General features: G+C 44.0%; 1 protein-coding gene across 2 annotated transcripts in view; it reads right to left on the reverse strand.

Moving 5' to 3' along the window:
* Sema4b (semaphorin 4B) overlaps positions 1-12,806 on the reverse strand; it is a 39,891-nt gene extending 27,085 nt beyond the window's left edge. Inside the window, exon 1 of one of the 2 annotated variants that reach the window (XM_071608620.1) lies at positions 12,744-12,806. The gene's annotated coding sequence lies outside the window, so the exon portion shown is untranslated. Of the gene's footprint in view, positions 1-11,883; positions 12,006-12,743 lie in introns of those variants that run through there. The other variant, XM_027919853.2, reaches the window with a different exon arrangement.
* Positions 12,807-23,810: the final 11,004 nt, after the last annotated feature.

Here is a 23,810-nt window from a genome sequence, read left to right on the forward strand (position 1 = left end):
TGCTGGAGTGGTATTCCAGAGGCAGCTATCCACAATTCTCCCAACATCCCTATGGGTGGAGTTCAGCAATGCTGAGACCAGGGGTTTTCAGTAGTAGCCTGAACCCCTTATTGAATTCTGAAATCAATTTGGTGAAAAACCAACCTAGAAAAAGCAGAGTTCATTGATCACAGAATGGATGTTTTGGGAAACCTGTTTCAGTTTTTCCTAAGTGTGCACAGGATTACAGTAAAATGTAATTCCTTATTTAACTATAATAACAAAGGAGTTTGAAAGCCTCTGCTATTCAGTTCGGTGTCCTGGGAACCAAGTCTCCAGGAATTTGCTGCTAATGCAAGACAACTCTTTTTCACCCCGCGGCCAAAATCAGTGTCCTCGGAGTCACATCCTTTTGCCCTGCCTCCCTGCTGCCATATCCTCTCCCACAGCAGGCAGAGGGTGAGCATAGCACTCCAAGTGGCCCAGGTCTTCTCTCTTCAAACCAAATTTATTCATGTTACATGATATCTGCACCTCCACCATCCTGACATCCTTGTGTGCACATGGTGCAAGCTAGGCATCCCTTTTAAAGGGGCTCCTAGCATTGGATACAGAATTCCACAGGGGCAGGTGGTGTCATTTGCCTGTAGTCCAAGTGACTGGGGAGTCTGAGGCAGGAGGGTCCCAAGTTCAAAGCCAGCTTCAGCAACTTAGTGAAGCCCTAAACAACTCAGCAAGACCCTGTCTCTAAAATAAAAAATAAAAAGACTATGGTCAAAAAAGAAAGAAAAGTGAAAATCAGGCTGGGCACAGTGGCCCATACCTATAATCCCTGGATCCTTAGGCAGTCCAGTCTCAACAATTTTAGTGAGACCTTGTCTCAAGATAAAAATAAAAAGATCTGGGGATACAGCTCAATGGTAAAGTGCCCCTGGGTTCTATCCCCAGTATCAAAGAAAATCAGGTCACCCCTCTCCTCTGCTCAATGGTGAAAATCAAAGGGCAGGAATTGTGTTTGGTTGGTTTGTTAGCCTGTCCTAAGCATTTAGAACAGTACTGATATATGGTGGCAGGCCCCAATAAATATTGGTTGAATGAATGAATGAGTGTAACCTAAGAGTCACAAAATACTACAGGCTCATTTTAACTTACAATAGAACTTTTTTTTTTTTTTTTTGAACCAGGGATTAAACACAGGGTGCTTACCCACTGAGCCATGTCCCCACTACCCCCCCACACACACGGTTTATTTTTTCTTTTCTTTTCTTTCTTTCTTTTTTTTTGAGACAGGGTCTTGTCAAGTTGCTTAGGGCCTCACTAAATTGCTGAGACTGGCTTTAAATTGTGATCCTCCTGCCTCAGCCTCCCAAGCCGCTGGGATTACAGGCATGCGCTACCATAGCCAGCTATAGAACTAGTTTTTATACGCTTTGATCCAGTAAAGACCTCTCCCAAATCTGAAATTAGGCAATTAGCTTTTTCAGTTCAACACAGGACTTAGTATCTCTTGTAAATCTATTGATTCTGGCCCAGGTTTCATCCTCCTGAAGTCATTTTGAATATTGCTGCAATATTCCCCTCCCACTTTTGAGTAATCTGTAAATTTAGCTAAGTATTTCTATGCCTTTATACAAGTCATTGATAAAGATAATGGATGAGCAGACCTAACGCCCAGATCTTGGTTTCTATAAACCAGTTTCCAATAAAAGGAATAAGGACTCCTTGGAAAATGAAAGGAAAAGTATGAAGTAAACACAGGACAGTTTGTTGGCCCAGAAAGCAAAGAGTGATCAAAGACTTATGGGGTCATGTCAAAAGGAGACCTAGGAGGTGTCTTATTCTGTTACTGAGCAAATTTTGCAGGGCAGGAAGGGACTTAGGAGCCAGCTTGATGACCACTTTTTGCATCAAATAGCATAATGGCTTCTAATGCATGAAATTAAAATATAATCCATTAATCCATTAATTTCTGTAAAGAAAATCTTCTGTAAAGGAAGATTTTCTTTACAGAAAAATGCTGACTAAAAATGTAGACTCAAACAAGAATCATCAATGAATGTGAAACAATTGGATGGCAAATTATTAGGAAAGTACGTATTAGCAAGGTCTCAAAGTCTGTCCCACAAATGACTTTACTAATTACCAAAGGGAAGAATTATCTCTGAGAGAGAGATCTGGTAGCTACCATCTTAACCAAAAGGCCAAAAGTATCATCACTGGTTATAGGACTGTGTGACATAATTTACCTCCTGATTTGATGCAATAAGAAGTATACAACAGGGCTGGGGCTGTAGCTTAGTAGTATAGTGCCCGCCTTGCACGTATGGGGCACTGGGTTTGATCCTCAGCACCACATAAAAAGAAATAAAGGTATTGTGTCCATCTACAACTAAAAAATATTAAAAAAAAAGTATACAACAATCTTGTGGCATTCTTGCAGAAAGTGTTTAACCCAGATCTAATAACAAGGATGCAATCAGACATATCCAGTATGTGGAACATTCTATAAAACAACTAGCCTGAATTCTTCCAAAAGGTCAATCTAGTAACAGGCAAAAAAGACGGGACCATTTTAGGTTCAGAGACTAAAAAGGCATAATGACCAAAGGTAATAAATGAACCTTGATTGAATCTTGGAGAGAAAAAATGCCATGGAGCAATTGGGAAATTTTTAATGTAGACTGTGTAATATGATATTTACTGGGTTTTAAAAAAAAAAAATTTGGGTATTGGGGATTGAACCCAGGAATGCTTTACCACTAAGCTACATCCCCAGCCCTTTTATTTTCCTTTTTCAGACAGGATCTAAGTTACTGAGGCTGACTTCAAATTTGTGATCCTCCTCCCTTAGTCTCCAAAATCACTGGGATTACAGGTGTGTAATAAATACCATGCCCAGCTGGTATTTATTGACTTTATTGTTTATTTTCTAGGTTTTTGTTTTGTTTTGTTTGTATGGGGACTGTACCCAATTTTTTTGAGATAGGGTCTTACTAAGTTACCCTGAACTTGCAATGGTTCTGCCTCAGCTGGGATTACAGGCATGCTCAATATTGCTCATTTTCTTAGGTATGTGATGGTATTTCTTATGTATGGTAAAGTCCTTGTTTTTTGGAAATGCCTACTAAGGTTTTTAGAAGTGAAGTGTCATGATACTACAACTTATTTTCGAATACTTCAGCAAAAAAAAAAAAAATTGTGTGTGTGTGTGTGTGTGTGTGTGTGTGTGTGTTAGAAAGAGTAAGAACATGACTGTGGTAAAACTTTAACAGTTTGTCAATAAAGGTAAAGTTATGGATATTTTTGTACCGATCCTTTAGCTCTTCATTTGGGAAAAATAAGTAAGACAACCGAAAACAGATCCCCATGGCATGTCATAGGATCCCCTCAATAGGGTTAAAATAGACCAATAGCCCTAATAGGTTGAGCAATTATCTCTGTGCCCTCCTAACTCCACTGTTCAGCCCACGTTTCTCCATATTATCCACAAGACTATTATGGGAAAAACCTTCAAGAAATCTTGTCAAAATGAAGGTAATGGTTACAGCATTTCCTTCTCTTGTTTTCTGCTTATTGCCCTTACTTAGAGCAGCACTTGATCTGTGGCCACCTGCTCAATTAGTCTTTGTTGAGAACCTGAATCTCAACATCAGATAGTTCCTAAGGTGGCAGAAAGATTGGTCTGCCTCGTGTCTTGGCAACACAGGGCTATACTCATCTCTGGGGAGAGGAGGCAGGGGCTGCTGCAGCCTCACTTGGTGGTTAATTATATCCTGCTCACGGCTGCTCAAATGCTTCAAAAGTATGTCTTGTGCCAACTGGGCAGCAAGCCCCTCGAGGGCAGTGACAGGTCTTCAGTCTTCCAAACCCCCATTGCCTCTCATGGCACTCCAGTACAAGCTCCACAGGGCTGACAATAGGAGGGGCCCAATGTTGGCCTGGAGAAGAGCCCTCTAACCCGCATCCCCAGCCTGGCAATCTCAGTCCTCGTGGGCTCCACCGTCTTCTGTGAGTGTGCTAATGTGTTCTCCCCAGACTGGAAGAAACAGGACAACCGACAGAGAAAAATCTCCTTTGAACAGACTTCCTATGGGCTGAAGAGTGGTTCCCAAGCCAATGACATGTCTCTTCTTCCCCTCTGCTTCTCTTGAATGGAGGCAAGTCTTTCTTGGCCAGAATTGTCAGTGTTTATAAAGAGCTCAGGGGGCAGCTTGGAAAGGGAGTACAGAGTGGTGGGGAGGCGGGCAGAGAGAAAAGCAACACTTCCTCTGTGCCCGGAGCCAGCAGGATGAAGTCATCATCAAGTGTGGCCCTCCATCTCCATCTCCACCCATGCTCACTGGTCCTTACTCTTCCTCTCATTCTGACCCTCCTGCCTTCTCTATCTGAGGGTCTGTCTTATGCACATATAAGGACAAAGGCACAAGAATGAGAGGTAAAGTGGGGGAGCTCAGTGGCACACGCATGCATGCCTGTAATCCCTTGGGAGACTGAGGAGGCTTGGGAGGCTGAGGCATAAGGATTTCGAGTTCAAAGCCAGCCTCAGCAACTTAGCAAGTTCCTAAGCAACTCAGTGAGACCCTGTCTCTAGATAAAATATAAAAAAGGGCTGGGGATGTGGCTCAATGGTTAAGTGTCTGGGTTCAAATCCCAGTAGCACACACACAAAATAAAGAATAAGAGGTAAAATGTGCATTGGAAGACATTATAACAAAGTTGAGACAAAACTTCTCTGCGGTGAGAGATGTCAGACTAGTGAGTACACGACTTGTAGGCAGGAGAGGAGGAAACTTGAGGGATGATAGAAACATTCTACATCTAGATCTGGTATTGGTTTTCCAAGTGTGTACAAATGTTAAAATGTCAAGCTGTATACTTAAGATCCATGCATTTTACTGTATGTAAACTTATACTTTCTATCTATTATCATAGGGAAAAAAAGAGAGACTGGCTGGGCGTGGTGGCCACACCTGTAATCCTAGCTACTTGGGAGGCTGGGGCAGGAGGGGCAGGAGGATGGAAAGTTTTCGGATAGCCACAGCACTTAGTGAGACCTTATCTCAAAGTTAAAGGGGGGAGGGCTAGAAATGTAGCTCAGTGGAAGAACACCTCTAAATCCAATCTCTAGGACCAAAAAGAGAGATAGAGAGAGAACAAAAAGGGGATCAGGTGGTAAAATTTTAAAAAAAGAGAGAGGAACTACAGAAGAAGGAAAGAGAATGATGAGAAATAAGAAAGGCTACTGAGAAAGAGAAAATAAAAAGAACAAGAAGAAAACTGTAAACCAGGTGTGGAGGCACACGCCTATAATCCCAGTGGCTAGAGAGGCTGAGGCCCTTAGCAAGATCCTGTCTCTAAATAAAATACAAAAAAGATCTGAGGATGTGGCTCAGTGATTAAGCACCCCTGGGTTCAATCCCTGTAAAAAAAAAAAAAAAAAGAAGAAGAAATGTGAATCAAATGAACACATCTATCTGCTGCCTCTCTCCTGTTCCTTCTCTCCAGGAAGGCTGGGAATAGGCACCGGGCAAGCATTAGCCATAGAACCTTCAGCAGGCCACATTCAGTCTCCTAAACCCATCAATACTGATTAATCACCCAAGGTACCACTTCTGCCCAGGTGCAAACAAGGCATCCTTGCCCATGAATGACCCCTGCCAGGCAGCCCCTAGCCAAGCCTGCCAGCTCTGATTCCCACCCAGGGAGCCTGGCTCCCTGGCTCCCACAATTCTACTCGGGAGTCATTGCTTTGTTTGCTGCCCTTGGGGGAGGGGCCTCCTGCCAAGTCCAGTGGAGCTTGAACCCAGAGGTCCCACTTTCCCTCCTAGGGTAGTCTCCAGACTTCTCCCTGCTCTTGGTGCTGACTGGCAGCCTGCCCAAGCAAGGCCTTGCAGACACAAACTGGCTGTGGCCCAGCTCCTCAGGTCCTGGCCCCCTGCCACTATCCCCTCGTAGCCCCAAGTCCTTCTCTTATACCAATCTGCAGCTGCAGCTCCCCATCCTGCCCTGGCTGGGCACGCTGCTAGTGTCTCTTCCCTAGGGCTCCGTAAGCAGCTCAGCTGCAGCATGGATACATTTTGATGAGCAAGTGACACCAGCTGGCACATCCTGTGTGTGCTTTTAAATCAGCCAATAGTTGCCAGGTCCTGGGGGCTGGGTGCTTCCTTGGGGCAGTGCCCTCTGCAGAAGAGGGCATCCACCCAGGGTTAGTACTAATACTGCCTTCAAATCTCAGGCAGCTTTCAACCAAGGTCTGGCAATGAATGTAAATAAATGGCCTCATCTCTATTCCCCAAACCAGGTTCCTATCCATTGGTCCTTTGTTTTTTTCTTGATCCTGTAAGTGCAAGAATCCAGTGACTGAGCACACAGGTTCTTCTGTCAGAAGAAATCAACATTACCCATTATTTTTGTGGGCTTTAAGAAAGTTGTTTAGGTTGGGGGTGTAGCTCAATGGTAAAGTGCTTGTTTAAAAAAAAAAAATGGGAAAGAAAGCCATGCATCCTCTGGACCTCCATTTCCTCATCTGCAATGGGAATACTAACAGTACTTTAGAGCAGTTAAGAGAAATGAAGAGATAATACCTATAAAGCAACTGGCAACACTGGAATGTAGTGAATGCTCCATGTTCCAGGCTATGGTATCAGTTCAACCTCCATCTAAAAGTTGTCCAAAGCCTCAACAACTTTTAACCATGTTAGATGCCCATGCTAAGGACCCCCCCACCCCTTCTAGGCTCTTTTCTTGGTTCGGCTGCCTCCTGCAAATCCAGTGCTGAGGTTGCAACTCTCACAGGGAGAAGAAACCAGCCTGCCCAGCCCAAACCTGGGTGTGCCAGCTATGGTGAGCAGCCTGCCACCCAGCACCACCCCCACTGGGCCTGTTGGGGCCTGATTTGGCCACTCCCTGGGAGGGGATCCGCCGCGCCCCCCCCCCCCCCACCTACAGGGGTATTGTGCAACCTGCAGGGCTCAACCTGTCCCTGCCCAGGCAGGGTAGAACATGAAGTTGCCACTGTCACTCCCTTGCACCCCCAACACTAGCTCAGGGGATATTGTGCCTTTAGGCCTGCTCACTGGGGGGACTAGAGAGCATAGGGTAATTGGCCTGACAGGTACTTGGCACCTGTAACCCTGAAGGGGCACAGTAACTGCCCAGCAACTCTGCCCTGCTCTCAAACCACTGCAGCCTCTCACAGGTAGAAGGTAAGTGTTCTAGGCCAGGTAAGGATGGGGCAAGAAGGATTCAGGCCTGGGGGAGAAAGAGTCTTAGCTTCCAGTTCAGCTTATTATAATACTCAGTTCTCAAGATCTTAAGAAGTAAGAAACTTATCTCCCCATTTGCCACTGAGTTCTTTCCTCTGTAAATCCACTCTGAGCCCCAGGCCCCTAGGCATTGCCCTATGAAGGCCAGGGCCCTGCCGTCACCCAAGAGAACAAATCTTCCTTCCCAGGCCCAAGGTTCTCCACTTAGCCTCTTTTGTCCCAGAGAGGATGGGCATTTTAGGTCACCTGGTAGGTCTCAATCACTTTAGATTACCTGGTGGCTGCCACTCTTGCTCCCAGATAGAGCCTTTCTCTTGACTATGATGCTGAATCCAGAGGGTAGGCAGGTTGGTATGCCTACAAGGGTGGTGGGAATAGACATATAGGTTGCTATTTTTTCTGTGGTTGCAAGGATGGTACTTCCACCCTGCTTTGCCAGAATGAAGGTTCTAAGAAATACCCAACCCATAGTGGTATGCCCACTTGCCACCCTAAAGCAATGGCATCAGGAGACAACACTCGCAGAAAGGGCAACAAAGACTTTTCTGAGGGAGCTTATACACTATCTACCTAGGCCCGTGACTCCCTGGGACTTGCTAGCAGCACCATTTATAAGTGTAAAGTGAGCATCAGGCTAGAGGTTGCCACACCAGGAACTCTGCAGCACTTGGAGTGGCCCTAGCCTGGTCCCAGCAGGGGAGGGAGCTCTAAGGAGCCAGACCCACCCAGACATGGGATTAGTTCCAAATCGCTATCTTGTGGTTTCCATACCCGCTTGAAAGAGCAGACCCCAGTTTGCACCTCCTAGAGCCTCTTCAATGAATGCTGCCTTAGGCCTTTTCACTGCAGCCTGTGGAATGTGGAGCAGAGCAGGGAGCCCCTTAACCCCAGGGTAGGCGTCAGGAAACTGTGAACCCCAAGAATGACATGCTATTTCTGGAGAAATGGGATCAGAGCTTTCATCTGATTTCAAAAGGATCCTTGTCAACTCCCTCACAACAGAGGGAGACATAAGTTAGGTGGCTCATGCCTGTAATTCCAGTGATCTAGGAGGCTGAAGCAAGAGGATCAAAAGTCGGAGGCCAGCCTGACAATTTAATAAGACCCTGTCTCAAAATAAAAAATAGGAAGGGCTAAGGATGTAGCTCAGTGGTACAGTGCCCCTAGGTTTAATCCCCAGTAACAAAACAAAACAAAATAAAAAATTCCCGGATTGTGGCTCAGTGGTAGAGCACTTGCCTAGCACAGGCGGGACCCGGGTTCGATCCTCCAGCACCACATAAAAATAAAGGCATTGTGTTGTGTCCATCTACACCTAAAAAAATAAATATTTAAAAACAAACAAACAAACAAAAAACTCCCCTCCCAAAAAAATGAGGAACCATTTCTTTAAGTTACGTTCATCTGCAGATATAGGGAACTTTCAAAATTAGCCTTGATCAAGCCAGGCACTCTGACATGTGCCTATAATCCCCAAAACTCTGGAGGCTGAGGCAGGAGGATCACAAGTCAAGTTGAAGTCCAGTCTCAGAAACTTAGAAAGCCCTCAGCAACTAAATGAGGCTCTGTCTCAAAATAAAAAATACAAAGTCTAGGGATGTAACTTAGAGGCAGAGCACTCTCCTGTTCAATCCCCAGTTCCAAACAAACAAACAAAAAATTAGCCTTCTTCAGGTAAAAAGAAATCATACCTTACTTTGGAACAGTTATATAACTGTGATGTGAAATATTTGGCGAACTCTTTTCACCTAAATCAAAGTTGACATTTAACACTGTGCTGACCTTTTTACATTTAATCATTTATTTAATCCTCACAACAGAGGGAGACATAAGTTACAGTTTATTCCCACTACACAGACAAGAAACTGGAGCACAGAGAGGCTCGGGAACTTGCTCAAGTCACATAAGTGCTAAGTCAGGACTAGGACCAGACCCAGATCTTCTACTCCAGGGCCCACATGGGCACTCTACCTATAGTCAGAATCTCAACCAGGTTTCTAAAGCCATCTCCTCTTCAGATAATATGGGCTGTTGTCCTTCCTGCTTTCCAATTCCTCTCTCTCTCTCTCTCTCTCTCTCTCTCTCTCTCTCTCTCATCTCTTCCTCTTTTCCTTCCTTCTCCATCCTTCCTTTCTTCATTCCTTCTTTCCACAAATGTTTCTTGGGTACTTGCTGCCTTCTAAGCATTGTTGATAATGTGAAGGAAATGGTAGCTGCCTCACAGTTATAGATCATCAGGATCCTTTAAGCTCTTCTTTCCAGGGAAAACCCATCCTCACCCACATTTCTTTAGACATGTCCATTACTACCAAAAGGTAGTGGCCAGGGCCAACCTGGCAGAGCTCCAGCAGTGCTCCCAGGCAGTAGAGGCTAGAATCCTGCTGTTTTTGACGAGATTTCTGGAGTTGCTTCTCTGGGTTCCCTCTGCACTCAGCTCAGATTTCCATTAAGGCACTCATTATGCTGTAGTAAAACACTCATTTGCACATCCCATCCCTCTCTTCCCTTCTCTTCTACAAGCTGCTTGGTGCAAGAACCAGACCTGCCTAACTCGGGTTTTTAAATCTCCAGCCCCAGGGCAGAACTTGTAAATAGCAGGCACACAGTAAATATTTACTAACTGAATAAATGAGTTTTCTGCTCTAGCTGCCCGTCTCAAATCATTTCCAAACGATTAATTCAAGTACTCCTCCTGGATTTTCTTTCCCACCTTCCTTTATCCTGTTCAAAGGAAAAGGTACCACACCATGCAGGTAGGGCCAGAGCCTCATTTCCTGGCTTTAGGGCAAAGGGTTTTCTTACTCATATATCTCTAGTCTCAGCTTTGTTGGCTTCAGAAGAGGTAGTATGTTGGAGAGTGGCTGAATTCTCTTGCTCCTATTAGATAACAGCATTAAAGTAAAAGTCCTGGGCACAAGACCCATGTGCCAGGGAGAGAGAATTTTTCAGTTCTCCCTAAAGCAAAAGCCTCAATTTCCCATCTTTAGTTTACCTATTGTCAATGTCTCCGTCTTTAATTTTATTTATTTGAAGCTGGGGGATAGAGCCTAGGGCCTCAAAGCATGCTAAACACGTGTTGTACCACGGAGCCACACTGCCAGTCCCATTCTCTCTCTCTCTTTTTTTTTTTTGATACCGGGAATTGAATCCAGAGGTGATTTACCACTGAGCCACATTCCCAGTCCCCCTTTTCCTTCTCCTAAGCCCTCTCTCTCTCTCTCTCTCTCTCTCTATATATATATATATATATATATATATATATATATATATTTTTTTTTTTTTAGTTGTTGAGGACCTTTATTTATTTATATGTGGTGCTAAGATTCGAACCCAGTGCCTCACACATGCTAGGCAAGTGCTCTACCTCTGAGCTACAACCCCAGTCTCTCCCCCAGCCCTTTAGAAAAAAAAAATTTTTCTTTTTGAGATAGGCCTCCCTAAAGTGCTTAGGGCCTCACTAAATTGCTGAAGCTGGTCTCATATTTGAGATTCTCCTGCCTTGCCTCCCCAGTCACTGAGAGTACAGGCATGAGCCACCATGCCCAGTCCCATCTCCATCTTTAAATTATCCTCAGCCAATAGCGGGTGATATACGTTATTTCTCTGAGCTTCTGAAAGAATATTCACAAAGGAAAACAGCCACAGCCTGGGACTCAGGCAACTGAGTTAAAACTCTGGCCTTCCCACCAACTCACTGTATTTTTTAGGAAGTAATTTAATCTGCGAGTCAAGTTTCCCCCATGAAAATGAGGGAGCACAGGACTAAGTGATTTCTAAATCTCTTCCAGTTGTAAAGCATCTATAGGGGAAATTTTTTTTTTAATTATATGCTTCTGTGCTCTTATGGCATTCAGCCCTCCACAAGAATACTGTGATTTTTGAAAACTTTTATATGCATTTTTAGTTGTTGATGGGCTTTGATTCTCTATGTATATGCAGTGCTGAGAATCGAACCCAGAGCCTCCCTCACACATGGGGGGCAAGCGCTTTACCACTGAGCTACAACCCCAGCCCAATCCTGTGATTCTTAAATAACATACATTACCCATGAGGAAATATAAGCAGAAGTTTGATGACCTTCCCAAGATGACCCAAGGTTCCCGCACTTTTGTGCTAAATCATAATGGCTCTGGAGAGGCCACAACAGGATCTCTTTCCCAAGACCCTCATGTTCCTCCCCTCCTATCCCCAAAATCCACCTTATTGCTGTAGAGAAGAAAAAAAAGCCATAACAAAGGGCCTAACTTGGAGGGTATAAAAAGACCACCATGAGGGGTCCAAGCCTTTCCAAATTCCAAGTGACTACTCTTCCCTCCCGGGTCAGAATTCCCGGTTTGGGAGTAAGGGATGGCATAAGCAGAGTGTTTTAAGACGCAGTTAAAGGATTCGAAGCAGAGGCCCCCGGTGGCCATGGGAACGTGGGCCAGCCTCCTGCGCTGCCATGGCAACAGGCTCCCCGAGTGGCGGGCGCGGGTGCCCGTCAGAGCGTGCAGGTGGCGCCCTCTTGGGAGAGGGGCTTGGCGGGAGGTGGTAGTTCGCAGAGTGGGGGACTGAGGCTGTCCAGCTGCCTGGGCCTCGTTTGCTACCCTAGGGCCGCAAGTCCCACGCCGCCTGGCGACCCCCACACACACGCGCCTACCTGGAGTGAGTCACCACCCCCGGCGTAGCCACCTCTGAGCCACAGTGCGGCCCGAGGTTCTGCAGGCTCGCTCCGGCTGCCAGGACGGCCCGACGCAGTCCCTGGGGGCCCGGAGTGTCCAGCGAACGCCCTCTGTCCAGCGCGGTGTCCCCGGAAATGCTGGGCCGAGGCCAAGCTCCGCCCCGCCCCGCCCCGTCCTGCCAGGGTTTACGGGAATGGTCCCCAGGCGCACTTCTGGCTTCTGGGCTCCGCAGCCGCGCGATCCCTCTCCCCACCGCCCTGGCCCGGCCACTACTCTGGCCGACCCCGGGCATTTACTCGGGACTCCAGGCTGTCTTCCCGCCCCGCGTCGGGTCTTGTCCCCAACCGTGGCTGCGTGCCCAAATAGGCCGCGGGGTCCACGGGGCTGCGTCCTTCTTGACCTTGGAAGGCTCGCTGGTCCTGTCCCTAAGCGGGGCGGTCTCACTAGCTGGAGCCCTGGCTTGGCCCGGGTTGGAATCCACTACTGTTAGCTTAGGCGAGTTCCTTAACCTCTCTGATCCTTGAGTTCTTCACCTGTAAAGTGGGCATCAGACCAGTAGGGACCTCACAGGGTTGTGGTGTGAAATGCAGTGGTGGAGAAACACCCGACACGTGGTCAATTCGCTATAATGGTAGTATTGTTTATAGTAGGAGGCACTGAGAGAGAGGAGCAAGCCACCCTCTGTGAATCCACCCAGATCTCCACCCATGATAAATGCCGTTGGCTGCCTTCCTTAGCGTCCCATTGCTGCCTTCCTTAGCGACCAATGGGAGATCGCCCTGAGAGAGTAAAGGAAGAGATCTGCAGGAGGGGAGAGATATGGTTATAAATATCTCACATTTATCAAGTGACCTTGCCGGTCCCTCTTTAGACCTTCATGTCCTGGTTCTCCTATCTTCCAGGAAAGCAACAGCTGATTTCTGGGCGGTTCCTGAAACAACCGGTTCTGGGCGTGTAAATGGCTGAGCTGGCCAGAGCTGGCTGGTCAAGAGGCTGGAGAAAACAAGAGGCCAAGTGCCAGCCTCTTCCTGGGCCAAAGTAGGCCTAAGAGCACACTGTCCCTATGCCATCTTTTCAGGCAGAGCTGCTAGACTCCATTAGAAAAGGAACAAAGTGGTTATTTTATTACCTGCCTACAAAAGGTAGCACATATTTACCACAGGAAGATTGAATAATAATGAAAAATACTGTTGCCCATAATTTCATCTCACCAGAGACCACCAGTATTATATTTTTAAAAACTTTTTGGTTGATAGTATAACTTAGTTAGTGATAGAGCACTTATTTAGTGTGCACGAGGCCCTGGGTTTTAATCCCTAGTACCAAAGAAAAAGGAAAGCTAAAACTTTTCAAAAATGTAAACCTAATTTACATTTGGTAAAGTGCACAAATCTTTATTTATTTATTTATTTAGTTTGTTGGTGGACCTTTTTTTGCTTATTTATATGTGGTGCTGGAAATCGAATGGAGTGCCTCACACCTAAGAGGAAAGCACTCTATGGCTGAGCTACAATTCCAGCCACCAAGTGCACAAATCTTAAGTCCACTGGCGTTACAATTTTGGTGACTATCGACTGGTCTTTTTCCTTTTTTTTTTTTTTTTTGGGGGGGGGGCGGTACATGTATTTGAACTCAAGGGTACTCCACCACTGAGCCACATCTCCAGCCCTATTTTATATTATTTATTTAGAGACAGGTTCTTACTGAGTTGCTTAGTGCCTCACTTTTGCTGAGGCTGGCTTTGAACTCTCTATCCTCCTGCCTCAGCCTCCGGGCCCACTGCCCAACTAATGTGTTCTATTTATTCAAATACAATGTACATTTAACCAAAACTCTACTATTGAACATTAAATTATTTCTAAGCATTTTTTTTTTGTACTAGGGATTGAACCCCAGGGTACTCCTCCATTTAGCTATATTCCCAGCCTTTTTTATTTTATTTTGAGACAGGTTTAAATTGCTCAGGCTGACCTTGAACTTTCAATTTTCCTGCCCCAGCCTCCCAAGGAGCTGGAAATACACCACTGTGCCCAGCATCACTCATTATCTTAAATAATGCTGGGCACAGTGATGCACACCTGTAATCTCAGCAACTTGGGAGGCTGAGGCAAGAGGGTCACAAGTTCAAAACCAGTCTCAGCAACTTAGTAAAGCACTTGGCAACTCAGCAAGACCCTCTCTCTAAATAAAATAATAAAAAAAAAGGCTGGGGATGTGGCTCAGTAGTTGAGCACCCCTGGTTTCAATCCTCAGTACCAAAAAAAAAAAAAAAGTCCTATCAATCTTTTTATCTTTTTATTAGCTCTGCCTTCTAAACAGTATTGTGGGGGCACTGCAAAGAATAGTGGGAACACAGCTAAATTAAAGGTCTTGTCTAAGGTCTTTAGATCCAGGAGGCCATGCAAAAACTTCCAAGTTCCCAGCACATACAGCATCCTGTGAGCACCAGCTGCTCACAAGAGTGCCTAAAATTCTGGCCTTCTTCATTAGGACCTCTGAGCTCCAGAAGGCTTTGGTCACTGTGACCCATGTAATCCCTAGACCAACCCAGAACCTCCAGAAGAATACTCTAGACAGACACACACACACACACCAACACCACATCCATCCCTTCCCATCACCTTTTCTTCCTCTTCCCCCTTCAACCTTCCTCCAAGTTTCTTTTTTTTTTTTTTTAATCTTTCATTGATTTTATTTTTTAAGTACACAACAGCAGTGGAATGCATTACAATTATTATTACACATATATACCACAATTTTTCTTTTTTTTTAATATTTATTTTTTTAGTTTTTGGCAGACACAACATCTTTGTTTGTAAGTGGTGCTGAGGATCAAACCCCGGGCCGCACGCATGCCAGGCGAGCGCGCTACCGCTTGAGCCACATCCCCAGCCCAATACCACAATTTTTCATATCTCTGTATATAAAGTATGTTGACACCCAATTCAAGTCTTCATACATGTACTTTGTATAATGTTGTCCATCACATCCACCATCCTTGCTAATTCCCTGCCCCCTCCCTTTCCCTCCACCCCTCTTCCCTATCTAGAATTCATCTAATCCTCCCATGCTCCCCCTCAATACCCACTATGAGTCAGCCTCCTTATATCAGAGAAACATTTGGCATTTGTTTTTTGGGGATTGGCTAACTTCACTTAGCATTATCTTCTCCAATGCCATCCATTTATCTGCAAATGTCATGCTGTTGTTCTTTTTTAATGCTGAGTAAAATTCCATTGTGTACATATGCCACCTTTTTTTATCCATTCATCCACTGAAGGTTCCACAGTTTAGCTATTGTGAATTGTGCTGCTATAAACATTGATATGGCTATGTCTCTGTAGTATGTTGTTTTTAATTCCTTTGGGTATAGTCCAAGGAGAGGAATAGCTGGGTCAAATACTGGTTCCATTCCCAGATTTCCAAGGACTCTCCATACTGCTTTCCATATTGGCTGCACCAATTTGCAGTCCCACCAGCAATGTATGAGTGTACCTTTTTTCCTTCACATCCTCACCAACACTATTGTTGTTTGTCTTCATAATAGCTGTCATTCTGACAGGAGTGAGATGAAATCTTAGAGTAGTTTTGATTTGCAAGTTTCTCTAATTGCTAGAGATGTTGAACATTTTTTTTAATATATTTGTTGATTGATTGTATATCCTCTTCTGAGAAGTGTCTTTTCAGGTCCTTGGCCCATTTGTTGATTGGGTTATTTGTGTTTTTTTGGTGCTTAGCTTCTTGAGTTTTTTATATACCCTAGAGATTACTGCTCTATCTGATGTGTGAGGGGTTTTTAAAATATTTTTTTAGTTGTAAATGGACATAATTTTATTTATTTATTTGTGCTGAGGATCAAACCCAGTGCCTCACACATGCAAGGCAAGCACCCAACCACTGAGCGGCAACAATCCCAGCCCAACCTTCCTCCAATTTTCTATTGAGTAAAGAAAGAAACATTTAATGTCACTGGGAAAAGGCCCCATCTTTACTCTTATGGATCCACCTCCCCCACAACTCCCTGTGGTCAACAAACATCCTTCCTTATCTGCAGGACCTCAGGTGCAAGGAAGGTGGAGTTAATATCTTTTCAGTGTGCAGCACATTATCATCATAGAGGACCTTGATTAATGTTGCTGTTTTTATCCTTTTATCCTCATTCCTCCTCCACTCCCTCACCCACTAGACTACCATTCTAAGGTACACATTCTTGTGCAGTGCTTATTGAAGAATTGTACACATGGTTGTTGTTCTTTTTACCCTTTTAGTCTGAAATAATTATAGATTCACAAAAAGTCGCAAAATTAGAACTTAATGTCCCATGAAACTTTCTCAGGCTTCCCCCAATGATGATATTATATAGCCACAGAAAAATAGCAAAACCAAGAAACTGACATTGGTACGATGCTGTGAAATAGATTACAGATCTTTCCATTAATTTCCCTCCCATTGTGACATGCACTGTGTGTGTGTGTGCACACACACGTGCTCATGCTGTATATATGTGTATAGATCTGTGCAAGTTGATACCAAGAATCAATTTTTGCACCCCCCACAGTCAAGATACAGAACTGCTCCAACACTGTAACAGTGGTCCTCCTTATGCTTTGAATATAGTAGCCCTTGCTCCTCTGCCACTGCAACTTATTTTTGGAAGGGACATGCTTCTTTCTCTTCCTCTCTCCCTCCATCTCCCTAATCTCTCCTACTCTGGAGAAAATAGGATTACCATTCTTCTCCAGCCTAGGCAGAGTTATCTGTCTAGGTGGGAGCACACACCCATCATAGGAATGAAGTAATTTAGACTTTGGTGTTGGCACCATAAAATCTCAGAAATGACTGTCTCCCAAATTAACAAGTGAATTACAACTCAAGAGACTTGGAATGCAGCTTTTGGAATCACAGCCTCTGGGACAGGAGTCCACTGTGCTTCTCCATTGCTAGCAAAGCAATAAAAGTTATTTTTCCTTTTTCTCAAAACCCATCCTCATTATTGGATTGGGATCAGGGACAAGTACCAAACTTTCAGTAACACTGCCATAAGAGAACTCCCTCATAGTACCCCTTTATAGTCACAGTCCTGCCCACTCACTTCTATCTCTGTCCCTGACAAAAACTAATGTCTTTATCTTATAGTTTTGTGATTTCAAAAATATTATGTAGCTGGTACACACCTATAGTCCCAGCAACTCAGGAGGCTGAGGCAGGAAGATCATAAGTTCAAAGCCAGCCTCAGAAATTTAGTGAGGCCCCATATCTAAATAAAATATTTTAAAAGGGCTGGGGATGTAGCTCAGTGATTATGTGCCCTTGGGTTCAATCCCTGGTACCTAAGGAAAAAATAATAATAGTTAAGTAAACGGGGTGCTGTTACACAGGTCTCAATTCCAGTGACTCGGGAGACTGAGGTAGGAGGATCAAAAGATTGAGGCCAGATGATAAATTTAGCAAGATCCTGTCTCAAAACAAAAAGTGAAAAAGGCTGGGGATTCAGCTTCTTTAATAAGACTCCTGTAGCTCAAGAATTAAAACCAAGAATCAATAAATGGGATAGATTCAAACTAAAAAGCTTCTTCTCAGCAAAAGAAACAATCAGTGAAGTAGATAGAGAGCCTACAGAATGGGAGCAAATCTCTAGCACAAGCACATAAGATAGAACACTAAACTCTAGGATATATAAAACACTCAGAAACCTTAACACTAAAATAATAATAATAATAATCCAATCAATAAATGGGCTAAGGAACTGAACAGACACTTCTCAGAAGACGATAGACAATCAATCAACAAACATACGAAAAAAATGTTCAACATCTCTAGCAATTAGAGAAATTCAAATCAAAACTACTCTAAGATTTCATCTTATTCCAGTCAGAATAGCAGCTATTAAGAATACAATCAACAATAAGTGTTGATGAGGATGTGGGGGAAAGAGGTACACTCATACATTGCTGGTGGGACTGCAAATTGGTGCAGCCAATATGCAAAGCATTGTGGAGAATCCTTGGAAAACTTGAAATGGAACCACCATTTGACCCAGCTATCCCATGCATCAGCTTATACCCAAAGGACTTAAATACAGCATACTACAGGAATACAGCCATATCAATGTTTATAGCAGCATAATTCACAATAGCTAAATTGTGGAACCAACCCAGATGCCCTTCAGTAGACGAATGGACAGGGAAACTTTGGTATATATATACAATGGAACATTACTCAGCATTAAAAGACAATAAAATCATGGCATTTTCAGGTAAATGGTTAGAATTGGAGAATATAATGCTAAGTGAAATTAGCCAATCCCCAAAACCTAAAGGCGGAATGTTTTGTTTGATATGAGGATGCTGATTCATAATGGTGATGGGGGGTGAGGAATGGAGGAATAGGGCAAAGGGGAGGGAGGGGAAGGGAGGGGGAAGGGGGTAGGAATGAATGAAGGTGGAATGAGTTAGACATCATTACCCTAAGTACATGTATGAAGACATGAATGGTGTGACAATACTTTGTGTACAATCAGTGACTTGAAAAATTGTGCTCTGTATGTGTAATATGAAATGAATTGCATTCTGCCATTGTGTATAACAAATTAGAATAAATAAATAATTTAATTTAAAAGGGGGGGGGGCCACTGGGGATGTGTCCCACGGTAGAGCATCCCTGGATTCAATCCCTGTTTTTTTCTTTTAAACAAAACAACAGGGGACTATTATGTAAATAAATGGAATCACTTTTCAAGATAAGCATCCCACACACACACACACACACAACCTGAATGACTTTGAGGTACATGTATGTTTCTTTTTGTGTGAATTCCCCTGCCTGCCTACCTTTCCTTCCCTCCCTCACTTCTTCCCTCCTTCCTTCCTTCTTTCCTTTCTTCCTCCCTCTTTCCCTTCCTTCCTAGACAGAGTCTTATTATGTTGACCAAGCTGGTGTCAAATCCCTGGGCTCAAGTGCCCTGTCACCTCTATCTCCCAAGTGCTGGGACCATAGTCATGTGCCACCATGCCGGCTAGTTCTTTTTTTTTTTCTCACTTAGTAGTATCCCATAGTGTGGGTATGCCAGAGATTAGTCAGTCACGTGTTGAACTGAAGAATATTTGGGTTGTTCCTGGTTTGGGGCTATTACAAATAAAGCTATTATGAATATTCATGTACAAGTTTTTATGTGAATATGAATTTTCATTTCTCTGGAATATATGCCCCAAGAGTATAATTACTGGTCTTAAGGTAAGTGCATGTTAGTTTTGTAAGAAACTGCCACACTATTTTCCAGAATGGCTGTTCCATTTTACATTCCCACCAGGGATGTACCAAAGATCTAGTTTTTCCACATTTTTTTCTCCTTCCTTCCTTCCTTCCTTTCTTTCTTTCCTTCTTTTCCTTTCTTCTCTCTTTTTGTGGTACTGGGGATTGAACCCAGGGGTGCTTTACCACTATACTGTCTCCCCAGCCGTTTTTTTTTTTTTTTTTTTAAGGTGAGATAGGGTCTCACTAAGTTGCTAACACTGGCCTGGAACTTGTGATCCTTGTGCCTCAGCCTCCCAGGTAGTTTGGATTACAGGTGGACACCACTACACCCAACAACACATGCATGCCTTATTTTCTAGTTTTTTTTATTCTGCAGACCCATGCATGCTGCTCTGAGTACATCTAATCCACTGTTTCTGCCACACGATAATCCAAGTGCACATCTACTACATTTTATGCATCTATGCCACAAGGAATGAAAGCAAACTCCAATCCCGAAGTAACTTTGTAGTGAATATCTTCTTGCCTCTCTACCTTATGGACCCATTTGAGACTGTCTTTTGAGGTTATTTGTGGGAAATGAATTGCTAGGTCACAGGCCACCCATATACCCATTAGTAGGAACTTTGTACCCTGCTAATTTCTGGCATTATCTGGCTAATTTTTCTAATCTAAATGATATCATTTTTCTTTTCATTTTTTTCTCTTAAATGACATAATTCTTAATCAACTCTATCAAGATAAACTTATATATAATAATATTAACACATTTTCTGTTTACATTTTTGAGACAGTTCTTCCTAAATTGCTTAGGGCCTCACTGAGTTGCTGAGGCTGGCCCTGAACTTATGATTCTCCTGCCTCAACCTCCCAACTCTGTGGGATTACAGGCATGTGCCACCGTGCCCTACTTTATGTGCACATTTTTTATGAATTTTGAAAATGTACATAATTGTAAGCACAATCACAGTCAAGGTATAAAACATTTCCAAGACACCAAAATGTTCCCTGTGTCCTTTGCCATCAGTCATATCCTTTCTCCCCCAACAACCACTGATCTTATTTCTATGGTTACAAATTAGTTCGCCTGTTCTAGAACTTCATTACAAAGAGAATCTTTACAGTATGTACACTTTGAGCCTGACTTTTTTCTTTTTTTTTTTTTTTTAAAGAGAGAGTGAGAATTTTAATATTTAGTTTTTAGTTATTGGCGGACACAACATCTTTGTTTGTATGTGGTGCTGAGGATCGAACCCGGGCCGCACGCATGCCAGGCGAGCGCGCTACCGCTTGAGCCACATCCCCAGCCCATGAGCCTGACTTCTTTCTACAGTATGATGTTTTCTAGAGTTGTGAGGATGTAAGTATCAATAGTTTATCCTCCCCACACACACTTTTTAATTTTATTTTGAGACAGAGTCTTACTAAATTGCCCAGGCTGGCCTTAAACTTGCTATCTTCCTGCCTCAGCCTCCCGAGTCTCTGGGATTACAGATGAGAGCACCACTGTGCCTGATTTCTCTTTATGGTTAAATAATCATTTATTGTATTTACCATCAATTTTTTCACCTACTGATAAGGGTCATTTCCAGTTTGGGGAGGTTGAAGCTACTATTAATAAACTGCTATCCATACACACCTGTTGTAAATCCAGCAACTCGGATGCTAAGGCAGAGGCTAAGGCAAGACGATCTCCAGTTCGAGGACAGCCTCAGCAACTTAGCAAGGATCTAAACAACTCAAAATTTAAAAAGAAAAAAAGGGGGGGTGGCTGGGGATGTACTTAAGTGGTAAAGCTCCCCTGGGTTCAATCCCCAGTACCCAAACCAAAAGTACTGTACATTGTTTTAATTTGCATTTATCTAATGTTTAACACATCTCCACATCTCATGGGAGAGGCCCTGGCAGAGCACAGGCATAGCATGTGCAAGGCCCTAGGTTCAGTCCCAGTACCCCCCATCCAAAAGCAAAACATTTTAAATAACTGCATTTTTTTTTGTAATGTGCTATCTATCCACACATCATCTGTCCCAAGACCACCACCCTTTTCATGAAAGTAGCCCAGGTACCTCAAAGCAAGTAGGAAAAACATAAGAAAGACTCTACTCTGATGACTTCTATTTGGTATATAAAGTAAAGGGAGGGTGTCTGAACCTGACCTCAGTGTAGAAGTTGTGGCTAAGTGTCTCTTTGTCCCCAAGCACCATCTACCTCCCTACCTGACAAGATGAGCCAAGCAAATCTTTGGAGTTCTTTGGAAACCGATTCCCTCCCCCATCAAGGGTTGCATGGAAAGGGTTAAACAACTTACAGAAAGCAGGAACCTACACACACACACACAGTTCTAAAGATGCTCGCAAAAGGTCAGATGTTTCCAGAATCTCAACAGACAGCCAGTGTCTGTTTCAATGGAAAGACAAGAAGTTCCCGGCACTCAGCCAGCCCTCATGGGCAGCCCTTGCCTGATTCTGTAGGCACCCAGCCAAATGCCTGGCCACAGAGCACCCCCACTTCACCCTCTTGAGGACCAGGGACAGGCTGTAGTTCTCCAAACCTCAATCTGGTGTTGTGCAGCCAGTCTGGTGTTATGCAGGGAAGGCTGGCATCCAACTAGCAGGACACGCACACCACCTGTCTGGGCCTACTGATGTGTCAGGAATGATGTGCAATTGAATATTTTCAGCTGAAAGGGGCTGGAGTCTGACCCTGTCATTTTAGAGATGAGGCTCAGTAATGTAGTATAGAAAATCTGGACCCAGCCAGGCACATGCCTGTAATCCTAGCAATCTGGGAGACGGAAGCAGGAGGATCACAAGTTTGAAGCTAGCCTCCACAACTTTGTGAAACCCTATCTCAATATAAAAATAATAACGATAGGAGTTGGGGTTGTGGCTCAGCGGTAGAGTGCTCGCCTAGTGCGAGCAAGGCCCTGGGTTCAATCCTCAGCACCTCATAGAAATAAATAAATAAAACAAGGTATTGTGTCCAACTCCAACTAAAAAATTTTTTTAATAAATAAATAAATAATAATAACAATAAAAAGGGTTGGGGATGTGGCTCAGTGGCAGAGTGCCCGTGGGTGGGTTTAGTCCTTAGTACAAAAAAAAAAAAAAAAAGATAAGGAAGACCTGGCCATTAAAAAATCCGATCTCCCCCTCCCCACCAGGGTTATGTGATACCAGGAAACTGGTCCAGATATGGACCTAGAAAACTTCCATCTAGCCAGGTGTAGTGGCACACGCCTATATTTCTAGCAAGTCAGGAGGCTGAGGCAGGAGGATCATGAGTTTAAAGCCAGCCTCAGCAAAAATGAGGCACTAAGCAACTCAATGAAACCTTGACTCTAAACAAAATACAAAATAGGGCTGGGGATATGGCTCAGTGGTTAAGTGCCCCTGAGTTCAAAAGAAGGAGGAGGAGGAGGAGGGGGAGGGGGAAGAGGAGGAGGGGGAGGGGGAAGAGGAGGAGGGGGAGGAGGAGGAGGGGAGAAGGAGGAGGGGAGGAGGAGGGGAGGAGGAGGGGAGGGGAGGAGGAGGGGAGGGGAGGAGGAGGAGCAGGAGGAGGAGGAGCAGGAGGAGGAGGAGCAGGAGGAGGAGGAGGAGAAAAGAAAACTTCCATCTATGGATGGAGATAATCTTTTTTTGCATATTTATTTATAGTTTCTAAACAATCACCCTCAAACACTCCATTTCCTAGGTCCACATTACTATTATGACTTTACTAAGCAGCTGTTTACTAAGAGTTAATTTACACCATTACATTTAATCTGCAAGTTTCCAGGATGCAAATAGAGTAGCTCCTCCATATCCAATATGGTCTAAGAACCCCAGTGGATGCCTGAAAAATACCAATGATATTCTTTTTTTCTTTTTTTTATATTTATTTTTTAGTTTTCAGTGGACACAACATCTTTATTTTATTTTTATGTGGTTCTGAGGATTGAACCCAGCACCCCCCACATGCCAGGCGAGCGCACTACCGTTTGAGCCACATCCCCAGCCCGACATTATTTTTTCTTATGCATAAATACCTACAATAAACTAGGCACAGTGAGACCTTAACAATAATAACTAATAATAAAACACAGCAATCTGGGCTGGGGATGTGGCTCAAGCGGTAGCGCGCTCACGTGGCATGCGTGCGGCCTGGGTTCGATCCTCAGCACCACATACAAACAAAGATGTTGTGTCCGCTGAAAACTAAAATAATAAATATTTAAAAAATTCTCTCTCTCTTAAAAAAAAAACCAGCAATCATAATAATATACCATAATAAAAGTTGTTAGCTGTTAGCTGGGTGTGGTGGCACACACCTGTATTCTCAGTGGCTCAGGAGACCGAGGCAGGAGGATCGCAAGTTTGAGGCCAGCCTCAGCAATTTAGGGAGGCCCTAGCAACTTAGCAAGACCCTGTCTTAAAATAAAAAAATAAAAAGTTCTGGGGATATGGCTCACTTTGTTAATCACCCCCGGGTTAAACTTCAGTACAAAAATACAAAAACAACTCAAGGCTCAGTAGTGCATGACTGTAATACCAGCAGCTTTGAGAGGCTGAGGCAGGAGGATCAGGAGTTCAAAGCCAGCCTCAGCAATTTAGTGAGGTCCTGTCTCCAACTAGGATTGTGGCTCAGTGGTAAAGCGCCCCTGGGTTCA

Source organism: Marmota flaviventris, chromosome 2 (assembly GCF_047511675.1).
Source record: "Marmota flaviventris isolate mMarFla1 chromosome 2, mMarFla1.hap1, whole genome shotgun sequence".
NCBI classification, from domain to species: Eukaryota; Metazoa; Chordata; class Mammalia; order Rodentia; family Sciuridae; genus Marmota; species Marmota flaviventris.